General features: G+C 39.2%; 1 protein-coding gene across 7 annotated transcripts in view; it reads left to right on the top strand.

Annotated features, from left to right (window-relative positions):
• Nucleotides 1–17,957, top strand: part of CLTC (clathrin heavy chain) — a 69,581-nt gene that overhangs the window by 1,455 nt on the left and 50,169 nt on the right.

The raw sequence follows: 17,957 nt of genomic DNA on the forward strand, positions 1-17,957 counted from the left end.
GGGTGGGGTGGGGGGGGGGGACGGCGGTGGCATGTCTCTCGCCTTCCCTGAGGCTGTAGGAACAGAGAAGGTCACTGAAGGAAAAGGAGGATAGAATGGGGGAACATATTTCTCAGGGCGGTGTCAGTCGCAGAGTGTGTGGGATCAAGTTTTCTAGGAGAACTCGGCTTTTCTCCCCTTTTTTGATTTCTCTGGGAATGGTGTGGCTTTTATTCCCTCTTTGCTTCTAGAAGGGAGAAAAAGAGTTGTCCAGAGGTTATCTTGGGGTCTGCTGGTCCAGCGGGTAGTTGGCTTGCCCTGAGTATCTCCCTCAGGATTGCATGGAATTGAATGAGCCCTGGAGATAGAGCACACCTGCCCGGAGATATGCAAGGTTATTTGGTCTGCCGTTGGCTTCCTTTAGTAGCTTCTAGAGTTCTTCCCCATGGTGCATTATCCTGTAGGCAACAGACTGTCTTATCTGGCAACATGCCCGTGGCGGGCCCAGGCAGGTGATCGTTGGAGGGCTTGACTGAATTAAGTCTCTTTTGAGCTTCCAATTTTCCTGGTTCTACTTTGGCTGAAATAATTTATCCATAAAATAGGCTTTCTTTCCAGTTACTTCCTTAAAGAGGCCTGCCTCAGTTCAGTCATTTGAAGGGCTAATTTTGTAATGTTATTATTACAAAAGAGGTACCAGTGGAATGATATGACACTAATACTAGTGACCTTTTGGACACTTTACTATTGAAGGCTATTTTATTTTCTACTTGCCATTGTTATACATAAAGGATTACTGTTAATAAAAAAGTTTAATATTCTGACTACCAACATAATAATTTTTTTACAGGTAACACTTGCATCACCAAGACTTCTTTTCCTTTAAGTCTTGAAATATAATCATCTCCTCAAAAAATGAGTTAAGGAATACACTTTATTCAGCTATCTTTGGTTATCAGATGTAGTAGAACACTATTTTACAAAAGGTTAAAAAACATTATGTGGAAAAATGGATACAGAAGTTGTTAATGCTCAATCCAAATTTTAGTTGCTGTGGTTTCTTCTCTTAAGGCGGGGGTGTAAGTGATTGTCAGGGGTTAGGAAAGTAATGTTTGAGGGGAAAACACAGCCTTGTCCTCAGACTAAAGTGCTTCTGGACTGTAATCTTCCTGCAGACAAGTTTGTAAAATCATACAGGAAAAAAAGCAGTTACGATTGTTTGTATTACAAAGCAGAGGTATAGCCCACCCACTAGTAAACCTTATTTCTTGACTAGTGGTGTTTTGAACAATAGTTTTTCATTTTTGTTAAAGAGGAGACAAGATTGTTGAATAATCCCAAAGATGGAACTCCAACCTTGTCACTAATTGAAGACAGATTTAATACGGGTCTAATTTCTAAGTGGTTCAGTGTTTTTGCAAATACTTAAGTGAAGCCATTTCCTTCTCAAATAATTTGAAGAATGTAAAGTAACCTCGCAAATGTATTTGAAGAATTTAGTCATTCATTTTTTTGAGCAATATATATGCCATGCTTAAGCATGCTAAGGTGACTGTATACTCCAGCTGATAATGATTGATTGCACAGGGCCCTAATCACCAACCTCTTCCAGGATAACGCCTGACTTCTCATTAGTGTCCCTTCCCTTTATAAAAATTAATAAGGATTATTTTAATTGGCATCTTAGGTTTTTGACTTCTGACTGCCTGCCAGTTTGCTAGGAGCAGAATACTTTCTGAAACACTTAGGATAAAAATTGGAAATTGGAATTGAGGAATTTGAGTGTAGAGTTAGCCTGTGAAAGCTTCACAAGGTGAACTGTTGGCCAGATAAAGCATCCATCAAGGCTCAGAACTGCATCAAGTGACTATTAAATAGTTGTGAAAGTTTTTTTCTTTTTGGGGATGTTTACGCTAATGGCAGTGAACAGATGAATGCCTGTTGAGCAAGATTTTGCTAGAATGCAGGTTCTGAAAAAAAATCCTAGGCTATGTATAATGTTGCCTGCAATTCTCATTTTTTGGTTCAGGTATTTTTATGCCGATTGATACATTCTGCTGTATTCCCAGGTTTCTTGAGTCTGCAATTAAAAATCTCCCTACCCTGTGATTTTCCCTTTGACTTGTAAATACAGACGTGGACTGTGTTGTGAATTCAATGGTAGGGGTCCTTGCTATGGTTATTTTGATTTGCAGAGAGAAAACAATGCTAAATATTACTGGGATATGTTGTATGCTTAACTGTACTATCTGGAAGAGATGTACTGCCTGGAATTATGCTGCAGTCTACTCTAGGAATAGCTTCTAAATTAAGATGTATCAGATTTTTCAGAATTTTCCTAATGGTCAGTTTACTCAGCCTAAAGGGGTGTGGCTAATTCTAGTGAATGTACTTCTTTTCACTTTGTTCAGGAAATAATTTAAGACATGGAACTCTGTGTAGAATCACAGTCGTTTTCATTTTGGTGTTTATTGCAATACATGATTTCAGGAACCTTAACCTGATGATAGTTGACATGGTATTTGAATTATATTTAACAAGATGTTTTTCTATCACTGTTACTGTGTGGCTTTTGCTTTTTGAGAATTACTATTCAATAGAACTTTTTCCATGATGAAAATTTATCCTAGCTACGTACTCATATTGAAAACTTGAAATGTGACTAGTGTGACTGAAGAACTAAGTTTTTTTACTTTTATTTCTTTTTAATTAATATAAATAGCTACCTAAGGCTATTGACTATGACATTGGACTGCATTATTTATTACAGCCATACTCACGTGTTTATAAGAGTGAAGATTTATCTGGCTACCCGTATTTATGTGTTTAGAACATTGTGCTAGTTGAATATTGTCTCTTTTGGGAAGTGGTGAACAATGACTAGTGAATGGCAGGAGCAGCAGACTTCTTTTCTTGTGAGAGTCTGTTGTGTCATGTGAATGTGGCTGGGTGCTTCCAAGTCTTCACCTAATCCCCCAGACATCATTCTTAAACAGCTGGAGAAAGTGAGACTCAAACTAGTGCCCAAGGGAACATTGTCAGAATGGGATTTGAACCTGGGTCTTCTGACACTAAATACAAAAGAAAAAATTTTCTCCTCTTGGCCTTAGGAGAAGTTATACTGTATCCTAGTGTGCCTTTTTCTTTTTCTTTTTTTTTTTTTTTCTGTTGAACTTTGGCCTGAGAAGTGACTTTTCACTGGTTTACAGTGTGATTAATAATGTGGTAGAGTAGACAGGTCAGGGGCTTGGAGGTTGTAGAGACCAGTCCCATCCAGTAGAAAAATATGAGCAACATTTCTATTTTTTACTCTTTCCAATGGCTATCTTAAAAGTTAAGAAAAAAAACCTACAGGTTTTAACTCTGTATGCCCCAAAAGTTGTAATTTCAGGGAGTTCCCGTCGTGGCGCAGTGGTTAACGAATCCGTCTAGGAACCATGAGGTTGCAGGTTCGTTCCCTGCCCTTGCTCAGTGGGTTAAGGATCCGGCGTTGCCGTGAGCTGTGGTGTAGGTTGCAGACGCGGCTCGGATCCAGCGTTGCTGTGGCTCTGGCGTAGGCGGGTGGCTACAGCTCCGATCGGACCCCTAGCCTGGGAACCTCCATATGCCGCGGGAGCGGCCCAAGAAATAGCAACAACAACAAAGACAAAAAAGACAAAAAAAAAAAAAAGTTGTAATTTCAACATGTAATCAGTATAAAATTTTCAGATGAGGTTTTTTTTTCTTTTTTGTCTTTTTAGGGCCTCACCCTGGCATATGTAGGTTCCCAGGCTAGGGGTCGAATTGGAGCTGTAGCCACTGGCCTATGCCACAGCCATAGCCAAAGCCAACACCAGATCCGAGCCACGTCTGTGACCTACTCCACAGCTCACGGCAACGCCGGATCCTTAACCCAGTGAGCGAGGCCAGGGATTGAACCTTCGTCCTCCTGGATACTAGTCGGATTCGTTTCTGCTGAGCCACGATGGGAACTCCTCAGATGAGATATTTTATATTCCTCGTTGGGGTGCTGAATTTTCAAAATCTTAGGGCACATCTCAATTCAAACCCTGTTTTCCCTTTTTTTTTTTTTTTTTCCTCTTTTTGGCCTCCTTGTGGCATATGGAGCTTTCATGCCAAGGATCAGATCAGAACACCAGATCCTGTAACCCACTGTGCCACAGCAGGAACTCCAAACCCTATTTTCATTTGGTATATTTGACCTGTATTTAGCTTTCATGAAATTTACAGTTGGAAAAACAGATTTGCATGTATAGGTTGTTCCAAACATACTTACTTTTATAATTGAATACTTTTATAATTGAATCAATGATGAATTACCACTTAATTTTAATGCATTTAAAAATGAAAATTTAGTTACAGTAACCACATTTCAAGTGCTCAGAACCACATGTGGCTTGTGAAATGTGGCTACAGTATTGGAGAATACAGGTTAAGAGTAACCTCTTGCTCCTTTGTAAAATAGGCATACTGCCTCACAAAGTTATCATGAAGGTCTAAGATTATGTATGTGAAAGTACTCTGTAGCACTTGAGGGATATTAATTGTTAGCTATATAATTTTTGTCTAGTACTTTTTTTTTTTTTTTTTGGTCTTTTTGCCTTTTCTGGGACCGCTCCCATGGCATATGGAGGTTCCCAGGTTAGGGGTCGAATCGGAGCTGTAGCCACCATCCTACACCAGAGCCACAGCAACGCAGGATCCAAGCCACGTCTGCGACCTACACCACAGCTCACGGCAACGCCAGATCCTTAATCCACTGAGTGAGGCCAGGGATTGAACCCGCAACCTCATGGTTCCTAGTTGGATTCGTTAACCACTGTCTAGTACATTTTATTGGTATCTCTCAATCAGTGACACATTTTACTTAAAATGTGTAAACCTAAGACCTAAATTTTTATGGTTTATAAATATTTGGTACTCACCTGAGATTTGAATGTTTTGTATAAGCAATTATGTTAGACTATGGGACAAAGTGGTGAACAGGACCACAGCTTGCATTTATGCTTTCGTTGGTTAGTTAGCAAAGGCTGGCCACACATAATTGTAACCATGGATGTTAATGAATGTTTGAGATTGTGCAGGATTTCATACAGATATTCATATGACAGAATTGATTTTGCTCTGAAATTACCCCAAAGAAAGAAATTTTTAAACTAATTTTTGATTATATCACATGAGTGATCACATGTGCCATTAGCACATCTTTAGTGTTCTTTGGTCTGATATGTTTGAGAATCCTAATAAACCACATCTGAAAGGCCAACTGGAATGCCAGTCAGACCTTTGATGTGTTGATTATGTGTCCTTCTAAAATGTGGTAGTGCTGAAATGAATGTTCTCACTTGATTGGAAATGCGTTCATGGCTGATATTTTAGTTGTTTATATAGAATGAGGCTTTTTTTTTTTCCCCCCCATATTTTGAGCACACTGCTGCATATGGAGTGCCAGGGCCAGGGCTCAGATTCAAGCTGCAGCTGTGGCAATGCAAGATCCTTTAACCCACCGTGCTGGGCTGGGGATTGAACCTGTGTTCTGGTGCTCTAGAGATGCTACCAATCTGATTGTGTCACACAACAGGAACGCCAGACTCCAGAATGAGGCTTTTTTTTTTTTTTTTTTTGTAAAGAAGAATTTTTTATGGCTGCACCTGTTGCATGTGGAAGTTCCCAGGCCAGGGACTGAATCAGCTGTGGCAGTGTGCTTTATCTCACCGCGCTGGACTAGGGGATTGAACCCAAGGCTCCACAACTACCCAAGCCACTGCATTCAGATTCTTAACCCTCTGTGCCACAGCAGGAATTCCCAGAATGAGGCTGTGTTTTAAAATTGATTTACATATATGCCATGCTAAAGCTACTTTATAAAATCAAATGGTAAGCCATAGTAAAGTTCGCAGCTCTAGGTATCTTTTTTTTTTTTTTCCCATGCTTCTCGGCCAAGTGCCTGAGACTAATGCTCTTAACTCAAGGGATGACAGGAGGCTTGGATCTGAATGTATTATGCAAAAACCATCTGGCCAGACTTGGACTTTTATGTCTCTTTTGTGTTATGAAGGACATAATTTAAGATAGTTTGTCCTTGTTTAGAGGGAATAACTACTCATCAAATCTTTATCCTGAAATCTACAAGATCAAAATACATTGGCCATTACAGTGATTTGAGCACCTACTGTGTGCCAAGAACTCTTAAGTGTTTTGTGTCCATGGTCTCTTTTGATTGGTGATAACATCCCCTCAGGTAGGTGGAGTTAGCCTTATTTTGCAGCTGGGGAAACTGAAGTTCATAGCAGTTAACTCGCAGAGTCACACAGCTAGTTGAGTTGGTGGTTAGACTTTAGTATTTGCTCTTAGTGTGACACATTGCTGCATTTGGTGAATGATCTCTATAGTTTGTATGTATGTTGTGATGTTCTTTGATGTATTCATTCTGCTAGTGGTTGTTCTTAGGTCAGTAGTTTTTATATGATGAAAAAAGTAGGGGCTAGTAAACAAACATCTGATTTTCTATGCCTTACATGATTATTAAGGGGGGTATTTTTAAAAGGGTTTACCCAAGTTTCCACTGGAAAATTGTTCAGAATGGGATCAGGTTAACTGGTAATAACTAAAGATTAGATTATCTCTATCCCTGTCATAAGGCTGAACATCTCAAATTTGTCTTAGACTTTTCCTTAATGAAAAGGGAGTGAATGTGTTCCAGTCTGAAACCACTTGTGAAAGCAGAAAGCTTCTGCTTTTATTTTACTATGTTATTCATGTTTTTGTGTTATATTGCTATAAAACTTGCATGGAACTCAGGGCAGACTCAGAGGGAGTGAAACATGCTTGCTCCATTTGAGTAGCATAACCATAGAGGGGGAAATGGTTACAAATTTGTAGGACTGTGCTTTGGAGGCAGAGCTTCCAGTAATATTAGTACTTCCTGTTCTGAATCACTGGGTAAATAAGGACTTTTCTTTAAGTTCTGAAGTAAAGGAGATTTTAAAGCTTATTTTTGAAACAGTAAGAACTGGGTCCATTGAAACTATTTTGTCACGTCGAAAAATTTAAATTCTGCAGTGTACTGTTATGGAAAATGTCTCCAATGTTTAAGATGAAGTCTGTCTTTTTAGCTTTTCTCAACTTCATTTATTAAATAATTAAAATAATTCTTTCTGGCAGTTGTAAAGTTAGTCTGCAATACGTTTCTATTTATATCATAATACTTAGCCGACACAGACACACATATTAGTCCTTAGCACCTATGCTGGAGCAGAGTCTCTCTTTATCCAGTTGAGTTGAACATATATGGGGTGCTAAAGGAAAAAAATGCCCATCTACCCAGTTGTTATGGAAGCTAAGATGTCTTAACACCAGACTGTCTCCTCCTCAATTTCTACATCCAGTCCATTTTTGGAGCAGGGAAGGGAAGAAATAGGGATCCTGGGGGTTGCAGTTTTAATGACCCCCATCTATTGAAACTGGGGATCATAGTAAATAAAAAATAGGAATTGGATTGAGAGTTGCTTTCTTCCATTTCTGACCAGCTGCTTCTCTGAGAAAGAGGGCTTAAAAAACAACCAAAGTGGATATAGAGCGGAGCCAAAGACTATCTACATATGCTCAGCTTAGCAAACAACTGACTGGGTAGATCTCATTATTTGAGGATTAATAATTAGGGGGGGAAATCTGTAGGGAGAACATGGTTTACAAAATCCATCTCTTTGCTGACTCTACAATAGTCCACATTCTTTCCTTTTGAACTATGCAAATCTAAGGCAGGTTTCTTTCCCTTTTTTACCTTAAAATACTCCTCAGGAAAGAATTTCCTTATATTAAAAGTCTTACCTTCCATATTACTGAGTCCTTTCACAGTTACTTCTGTTTGAATTGAGTACTGAAGCACTGTTCAGTGAAGGCTACCATGAACTTGAAATTAGCTGGATTGGTAAGAGGGAAATTTAACACATCTAATGATATTTCTGTCTATATGGCCTTACAGTTGTAACTGTTGGATGTTATAAGCAAACATTTTAAATATCACTCAACAATCTGTTATTAGGGATATGTTCCTGGATATTGTAATCTAAAAACAAGTATAAAAACAGCTCTCCCAATACACAAATAGAAATTTGAGGCATGTTATAGAAGTCCCATGATTGCACCATAGTAGATATTTAAAAGGCACTTTGATGAAATGGAGATGACTTAGCACTGCTAATGAAAACACTGATGTGAAAAATGCATATGAAGAGTTTAAAATGGTTTCTGAAATGTTGAGTAGAAAAACATTTCCAAGTTATTTTATAATTTTATTTGTTTTTTTTTTTTTTTTCAGGGCCGCACCTGCAGCATATGGAGGTTCCCAGGCTAGGGGGCTCTGATCAGAGCTACAGCTGCTGGGCTATACCACAGCCACAGCAACTTGGAATCCGAGTCACGTCTGCGACCTGCACACAGCTCACGACAACACCAGATCCTTAGCCCGCTGAGCCAGGCCAGGGATTGAGCCTGTGTCCTCCTGGATACTAGTCAGATTCATTTCTGCTGAGCCTCGATGGAAACTCCTTATTTTGTCATTTTAAATTTCTGTATAAACTAAGTCAGGTGACTACTTGAATTGTATATTAGGCATATCCTAAGAGTTCATTGTTTAATGGGACCAAAAGCCTTTTAAAATTTAGATAAAATTGATATAACTTAAAATTAACCATTTTAAGTTGAAGACTTTAGTGGTATTTAGTACATTCACAATGTTTTGTGACCATCCCCTGTGTCTGGTTCCAAAATATTTCATTATTCCAAAAGGAAATCCTGATCTATTAAGCAGTCTTCTTCCTCCTATCCCCTGGTAACCACCAATGTGCTTTCCTGCTCTGAATTTATCTATTCCTATAACTGGAATCATATATAGTACATGACCTTTTGTGCCTTAACTTCCTTCACTAGGCATACTGTTTGAGGCTTATCCATGTTGTAATATGTATTAGTACTTCACTCCCTTATGGCTAAGTAATACTCCATCGAATGGGTATACCATGGTTTTCTTGTCCTTTCATTGATTGATGAACATATGAATTGCTTCCACATGTTGGCCGTTGTGAATAGTGGTACTTTGAATGTTAATCTTACATGTTTCTGTTTGAATACCCGTTTTCAGTTCTTTTGGATATATAGCAAGGAATGGAATGGCTGAGTCATATGGTAAACCCTTATTTTAAGTTTTTAAGAGACTGTCCAACTTTTTCACAGGAGCTGCACCATTTTATATCCCCACCAGCAATTTATGAGATTCCAGTACCTCCACATTCTCTCCAACAATTGTCAAAGACTTTTTTGGATGACGGAAGAGTCTGCTTGGGAAAATGAGTACACTTTTGTGGGGGTTTTACTTCTGTGTGTTTGCTCCTAATCTTTATAGCCCTGCCCTCCATTAAGTTGTGAGTCCTACTTAGATTCATATCCATTTCTTCTGAGACACTATCTGTACCACCTAGCTATAACCAATCATAGCTTTGAGAGCATTCTCTTGTTTTGTACCAGCCGAATGGCATTTATACAGGAAAAGGCATAACCTTAAGGAGTCATACTTATCTGCAAAATTTGGGATAGAAAAATTTCCCTGCAGTTAGGTCAGAATTGATATGCGAGATTTTATCTATTCATTGGATTATTATTTTTTAAGAATGAGTCAGATTTAAAGGTTTTTAGTTTTCCAGTTAGTAGTTGGCTACAAGTAGGAAAAATTCTGTCTTTGAGTCTCCTGATAGTTTACCAAAGCTAATAGTCTTCTCGTTCCTGTCTCCAACTGTGGTTCCTTCCTGAATGTATTAACAATTTGGGGTAAGTGACCAGAGTAAAAAATTCTTCTACGAATGATTGCCTCAAGGACTAACATGGAGTAGAAACAAATCTATATGTTTAAGTGTGGGGTCAGTGAGGCCCTTTAAGGCGTTTTTATTTGTTGCTTAAAATGTGTGGAGCACATAGAAAAAAAATGGCTGGTGCATTGTTGATGACAGAATTAAAGGAATGCTGCATTTTCAGCATTTTTATTTATTTCCTGCAGAAGACAGCAACTGCGGTTTTTATTTGACAGTCTGCTAGTTTCCTGGAAGGGTTCAATGACATTACTACTATCAGCATTTTTTTTCACTGTGATTAATACTAATGAAGGTAGAGGATGTTTTGGAACTTTTAAAGGAAATTATGCTGAGTGAAATCTTTGGTCTAGGAAGTTAACCAAATCTTATAGCACTTAAAAATATCTATATTGACATTCAAGTATCAGCAGGTCTCTAAAATTGATGACTTCATAACTTTGTAGTAGTGACACCTAAGTCAAAATACGAGATTCAGGAGTTCCCGTCGTGGCGCAGTGGTTAACGAATCCGACTAGGAACCATGAGGTTGCGGGTTCGGTCCCTGCCCTTGCTCAGTGGGTTAACGATCCGGCGTTGCCGTGAGCTGTGGTGTAGGTCGCAGACGCGGCTCGGATCCTGAGTTGCTGTGGCTCTGGCGTAGGCCGGTGGCTACAGCTCCGATTCAACCCCTAGCCTGGGAACCTCCATATGCCGCGGGAGTGGCCCAAGAAATAGCAACAACAGCAACAACAACAACAACAGACAAAAAAAAAAAAAAACGCGATTCATTTACAGAGAAGATAACTGAAGTAGGACTGTACTTAGAGTGTATACAAAATCGCCTTATCTGAAATATGGTAGTTGTGTGTGCTTCCTTTACATCCTAACTATTCAGATGAAACAAAGAGGAAGGAACCGGAAAGTGTAAAGCCAAGCATGGATTGTGAAACATAATCCTTAATAATGCTGTCATAAACACAAATTTTAATGTATTTTGGTTTTTGGCTGATTCAGCTGGTAAATGAGTTCTCTTCTGAGTTTACCAGTCATTCATTAGGAAGCACAGTCTCTGGGTGTGCTTATAAAAAAGCCTTTTTCCAGTGGTTCTCCAATCTGGTCAAATGTAAGGACTGCTGGTTGAAATTAGTAGGCTCAAAGCAAGCTTATTACTCTTTTAATTATGTGATATTTGAAGGTATAGACATAGTTGTGACTGATTGCTGAGACAGACGTGCTGATGGAGAGTGTCATCTTTAGCTAGTCTCAAAGAACTGGGCATTGAAAAAGTAGTGTGGTTTTACTTGGTTGAATTGTCTTATGCTAGAATTTTCTACCCTTTTTAATATTTGTGTACTATTGGATTAAATATATAAATAGTATGTCCAGTTCCTTTAACAATATTTTCATAGTTTGATCACTGAGATATATTCTAATAGGGCACTGACTCACCATCAGTGTTTTCTGATACCTTGATACATGAAGGTTTTCCTTGCTTTAGTAACACAAGAATTTTGAACAGAGCAAATTGGCCCTCCTTAGGTTTGACTACATAATGTTAGCAGCATTACATCAGAGCAAGTCTGTTTTATTTTATTTTATTTTTTTGTCTTTTTGCCTTTTCTAGGGCCACTCCCGTGGCATATGGAGGTTCCCAGGCTAGGGGTCTCATCGGAGCTGTAGCCACCAGCCTACGCCAGAGCCACAGCAACTCGGGATCCGAGCTGCGTCTGCAACCTACACCACAGCTCAGGGCAACGCCGGATCCCCAACCCACTGAGCAAGGGCAGGGATCGAACCCACAACCTCATGGTTCCTAGTCGGATTCATTAACCACTGTGCCACGATGGGAACTCCGAGCCAGTCTGTTTTAGAATAGTTTCCCATGATGCCATAGTCCTAGAGCAAAATAACTAAAAAGGATAGAAATCCCTAAAATATAGTGCTTATGTGCCCCACACTTTTCTAAGTGATGTATGTTAAATCACTTATACTTTTTATGTAGCACCTAGGCATGCCTTGCTTCCCTGTTTGCCACTTTTACAGTCAAATCAAGTATAGTTTGAAAACCTAGACATGAAAAACAAAGCTTAAAGTGTTAAAAACTGATGATCATTAATTTAGATTTCTGAATGTAATATTGCTGACATTAAACTTTTTTTTTTTTTTACTATATTTCTTGGATTTTAATAAATCTCTTTCACAGTTAACATTTTTGCATTCGGGGATTTATCTTACAGTTGTATACTCTTTCCTCAAAAGCTTTTTTTTTGGGGGGGGGGGTCTTTTTAGAGCCACACCCGCAGCATATGGAGGTTCCCAGGCTAGGGGTCTAATAGGAGCTGTAGCTGCCACCCTACAACACAGCTCATGGCAACGCTGGATCCTTAACCCACTGAGCGAGGCCAGGGATGGAACCCTCATCGTAATGGTTCCTAGTTGGATTCGTTAACCACTGAGCCATGATGGGAACTCCCCCAAAAGCTTTATGATACTGATGAGCATCTTCGAAATTGAGGCAGTGGTAGTTTACCAAGCACAGAGATGCGCCTTTCTTTTTTCATGTTCTCTGAAGAAATTATATCTGATTATACCTGCACATTCTCAGTCCTTCTCAGTCTGTTATAACCTGGGCTTTGCTACTTGAATTTCTTGTGATTTCTTGAAATGATTTCTTGAAGGGAAAGCCCAGACTGTGGTGGGCTTTTCCTTGGGCTCTTTCTTCCCTGTGCTAGCATTGAACTTTGTAGATTTTTTTCCCTCAGCATCCTGCAGATATCTGGATTCTGAAACCTGAAAGTTATAATTTTTTCTACTTTTCCTAAATCCTTATATAAGATGAATGTGTCTCTTTGCCAACTGTCCTTCATATTTGTCAGAGTTTAATGTTAAAGTTTCCCCCTTCTCCTAGTTGGACTCCCAAGAGCAACTTCTGAAAATAATGCTCTCCAGTAGAACTGTGCAGTGATGAAAATGTTCTTTACTCTGTGCCTTCCAATACAGTAGTCACATGTGACAGTTGTGTACTTGAAAGAACTGAGGAACTGAATTTAACTTATTATTTACTGAGCAAGATTAAAGAGCTGCATGTGACCAATGGCAGCCATATTGGCCAGTGTCTCAGACCTCTCAGTTCTGATTGGACAGACATTGTACAGCTCTTTTATGGAGCATAGACTCTAGTTCTGAAGTGATGTCACTCTTTGAATGGCTTGATATTCCTCTTCACCTTTTGAAATTGTATTCTTCCTTCCTGCCAGCTAAATTGCCTGATAAAAGTCTAATCCTTAGAATTCCAATTTGATTTTCAGATTTTGTAACCTGTAAGAATGAAGATTATTCTGGGTGTTTTTTTGTTTTTTTTTTTTGCTTTTTTAGGGCCACACCCATGGCATGTGGAGGTTTCCAGACAAAAATAAAATAAAATAAAAATTAAAAAAAAAAAGAAAATGACTTTGACAGAATATTGTTATCTAATCTCAGGCTTTATTCAGATTTCATCAGTTGTTCCAGTAATATTCCTTTTCTTTTTTTTTTTTTTTTTTGCCTTTTCTAGGGCAGCACCTGCGGCATATGGAGGTTCCCAGGCAAGGGGTCGAATCAGAGCTGCAGCCACCGGCCTACTCCAGAGCCACAGCAACATGGGATCCGAGCTGCATCTGCGACCTACACCACAGCTCGCGGCAACGCTAGATCCTTAACCCACTGAGCAAGGCCAGGGATCGAACCCGCAACCTCGTGGTTTCTAGTCAGATTCATTAACCACTGAGCCACATGGGAACTCTCCCAGTAATATTCTTTATATCAAAAGAAAATTCAGGATCAGGAACATTGTGTTGTCCTGTCTCTAGGTTTCTTTAATATGGAACTCTGTATTTCAAGATGTAGGTATTTTTGAAGAGTATAGATCATTGATTTTGTGGCATTTTCCTCAATTTGGGTTTATCTGATACATCATCATGATCAGATTCAGATTGTATACTCTTGGCAAGAATACTAAAGGAGTGATGTGTTCTTTGCAGTGAGACTCATCAGGAAGCACATGCTATCATTTTGACCCATTGCTGGTTGTGTCTAGCAGGTTTCTTCACTATAAATGTTTCCCTTTGTAATAAATATCCTGTGAGGAGATATTTTGAGCTGTAAATATCTGTTACTCTTCAGAATTTCATCCATTAATTTTAGTTATCCATTGATGATTTTTGCCCAAATCAATTACTGTATTGATTGCAACAAACTGACGTTTAAAAAATTCCATCAGTCTTTTATCAGTTTCAAGTTAGCTTTCTTCTACAAGGAACAACTTTTTCTTTTTTATTTATGTTAGTATGGACTCCTGGGTTTCGTAAATCTTTTTAATCCATAATTTTCCTGAAAAATGATTAACAGTATATGTAGAGTAAAGGGATGTTGTCCGGTGGAAGAATATTCTGACCTCTACAGCTTTAGGCATATTGAAAAGCAGAGATGGAAGAGGCGTGTTTTTTTTGTTTTTTTGTTTTTCAGGGCCACACTTGATGCATATGGAAGTTCCCAGGCTAGGGGTCGAATCAGAGCTACAGCCGCGCGAGATCTGAGCCGCATCTTCGAACTACAGCTCACGGCAACACAGATCCTTAACCCACTGAGCCAGGCCAGGGATCCAACATGTGTCCTCATGGATACTAGTCAGTTTTGTTTCTGAAGCACCATAATGGGAACTCTCTCTACCTAACTTTAGTTAGGCAAATTAAAGAGCAGAATTGTAAGTTTTAAAGACTAATTTTTTTTTCTTTTTTTTCTTTTTTTTTTTTTTTTTTTTTTGTCTTTTTGCTATTTCTTGGGCCGCTCCCGCGGCATATGGAGGTTCCCAGGCTAGGGGTCCAATCGGAGCTGTAGCCACTGGCCTACACCAGAGCCACAGCAACTCAGGATCCGAGCCGCGTCTGCAACCTACACCACAGCTCAGGGCAACGCCGGATCGTTAACCCACTGAGCAAGGGCAGGGACCGAACCCGCAACCTCATGGTTCCTAGTCGGATTCGTTAACCACTGCGCCATGACGGGAACTCCTAATTTTTTTTTCTTGAAAGAAAAAACCAAATTCAGTGTCTTAACTAAGTTGAGCACCCAGACACCAGTAATCTTTTATCAGTAGTCCAAAGAAATTCACACCCAGAGTTTCAGCCAACTTCTAGGACATCTGAATCAAGCAGATAATAAAATGCAAATACCAAAAGAAGTTACCCTTGAGCTGGCCTAAGTACCAGTACATTATATGTACTAGTCGAATCTATTGAGGCTTTACTGTGGCAGGTAATGTTCTAAGAGCACTTTCACATTAAATCTTCACAATTGTGGGATGTGTACTATTGTCTCAGATGTTTAGATGAGATGGATATACAGATACTTTGATTTGCTCATGATCACTTACATGGCAAAACTAGGACTTAAATCCAGACATTTGGGCTCTTATGAGGAATCCACAGAACTAACTCTGGGTAGCACTTGTGGTTTATAATCAGTTATACATTTGTATGGTAATTGTTTCCTTGAGTGAAGAACCTTCTGTGTTCTCTAGATTATGGGGACTCTGAAATACCATTTCTCACTACAAAAGTAAGAATGCAGTGTCTTTTTTCTTTGCTTTTTTATTTTTTTGGTCTTTTTAGGGCTGCACCCACCACATGTGGAGGTTCCCAGGCTAGGGGTCTAATTGGAGCTGTAGCTGCTGGCCACAGCCATGGCCACAGCAACGCCAGATCCAAACTGTATCTGTGACCTGCACCACATCTCACGCTAACACCAGATCCTTAATCCATTGAGTGAGGCCAGGGATTGAACCACAACCTTATGGTTCCTAGTTGGATTCGTTTCTGCTGCCCCACGATGGGAACCCCCAGTGTCTTTTTTTCTTAATCATGTTAATATGAGAATTAGGGTGAAAAGGGGAGGAGATGGAAGAGGAAACATTTTTGTATCATTTGTGAAATATAATTCCAGGGCATTCCAGAGTTTTGGGTGTGCCAATTAACAGGAAATCTGTTTATATTCAGCTCTCTCCTCCGTATTGGTGGTTTCCCATCTATATAAAGCACTTTGCAGCATCCGTGAATTTTTGATTTTTGGTGTCTGGGGGTGGTTCTGGAACCAGTCCTCTACAGATACTGAGGGATGGATGGTTGTACTTACTTTGTGGAATCTGACTTCCAGGTATATCCCAAAATAGAAAGTCCCCAGCTTCAACAGTAGCGACATTTTGTCAATTGAGAGGATAAAAATGTGGCCAGAATTTGTATATTATTTTGTATTTTCTGAAAATATCTGCAAGTTTGGAGATGCTTATATGTTCTCTGAATTTATTAGTGGGTTTGTTCCACAGTCTGTAATTCAGTTTCTGTGGTAGGTAGCGCATATACCATCAGACCTTTATAATAGGAATGTTTTATGGTTAGTATGTGCTGTTTTGAAAATGAAACTTTTAAAACTTTATGTTGTAAAGTTCTAATCTATATGAATATTATTAGACATGCTTATCTAGTATGATAACCCTTTATGCAACCCTATCTGTTTTTTTTTTTTTTTTTTTTTTTTTTTTTGCTTTTTAGGGCCACACCTGCGGCACATGGAAGTTCCCATGCTAGGGGTCAAACCTACACCACAGCCACAGCAGCAGGATCCGAACTGTGTTTGCAACGTACACAGCTCATGGCAGTACCAGATCATCAACCACTGAGTGAGGCCAGAGATCAAACCTGCATCTTCATGGTTACAACTAGGCAGGTTTGTTATATTGAGCCACAATGGGAACTCCTGTTGTGTGATCCTATCTTAAGAGTGCACCTAAGCTGGAATTGTGATTAATGATGGTGACCTGTCCTATGATTGTGTTTTGGGATGTTTCTCTTTTCTTTTTTTTTTTTTTTTTTTTTTTGGTCTTTTTGCTATTTCTTGGGCCACTCCTGCGGCATATGGAGGTTCCCAGGCTAGGGGTCGAATCGGAGCTGTAGCTGCCAGCCTACGCCAGAGCCACAGCAACGCGGGATCCAAGCCGCGTCTGCAACCTACACCACAGCTCAGGGCAACGCCGGATCGTTAACCCACTGAGCAAGGGCAGGGATCGAACCCGCAACCTCATGGTTCCTACTCAGATTCGTTAACCACTGCACCACAACGGGAACTCCGGGATGTTTCTCTTTTGATGAATATATTATAGGAAAATATGGAAGAATTTGTGAGTGTTTTGGGCATTCTTGCTGAAAAGTATCACCTATAAGGAAAAATTCTTACCATATTTGAAGAGCAGGAAGTAAATGTAACTTTCTGTTAACTGATACTAATAGGTCACTTGAAGTTCTATCACTTATCCTATCAACTGAAAGAGGCTTTTTAGGAAGGAGGAGTTTCCTATTTAGCTGTGTAAATGGGCATTAATTATGCTTCTTAAAATGTTTAAATGTGTAGACTGGTAAGAGGTGGCCACCTACCTCTTACTTAACCTTGTTTTTTAAATAAAGGGTATAGACTACTTCACATGGTGTATTTTTTTTAAGCTGTCTTATTTTTTTATTACTCACTGAATTTATTACAGTTGTAGTTGTATAGTGATCACCACAACCCAATTTTACAGCATTTCCATCCCAAACCCCCAGTGCACCCCCTGACTCCCCAGTCACATGGTGTATTTTGAATAGTACTAGTACATTCTTATTAGAAGATTAAAAATATATGTGTGTAATAGCTCTTGGTAGAATGTGTTTAATGAGGAAAAAAATAAGGATTACGTAGATTGTGAGGAATGCAAGGAACTCCACCCATTTTGAACCAAAATTTTCCTTTTCAGCAAATAAACAGCCTTGAGGCTGAAGGTCAGTGTTAACTTTTGACCACATGCTTTTCTTGCTGCATTTATCTGGAGATAAATGGAATAAGAAACATAGGTTTTTTGATTTACCTTTTTTCCTCCTCGTTACTGTCGTTTCTAGCAGTGTTTTCTTCTCTTGTCTTGTACCTGCCTCTTATGTAGAGGGGTAAAAAGGAATCTATTAAAATCATTAGTGGGTTCAGTTAGTACTGTTTGTGGCTTGCATCCTTGTTTTACTTTAAATTTTGCTATTTGACTAGCACTATATATTTTTACTTTCTCAGACAATGTAG

The sequence above is a fragment of the Sus scrofa genome, chromosome 12 (assembly GCF_054392235.1).
Source record: "Sus scrofa isolate SSC_HxYL_T2T_F1_AM1 chromosome 12, Sscrofa_HxYL_maternal_Yorkshire_Landrace_v2.0, whole genome shotgun sequence".
NCBI lineage: Eukaryota > Metazoa > Chordata > Mammalia > Artiodactyla > Suidae > Sus > Sus scrofa.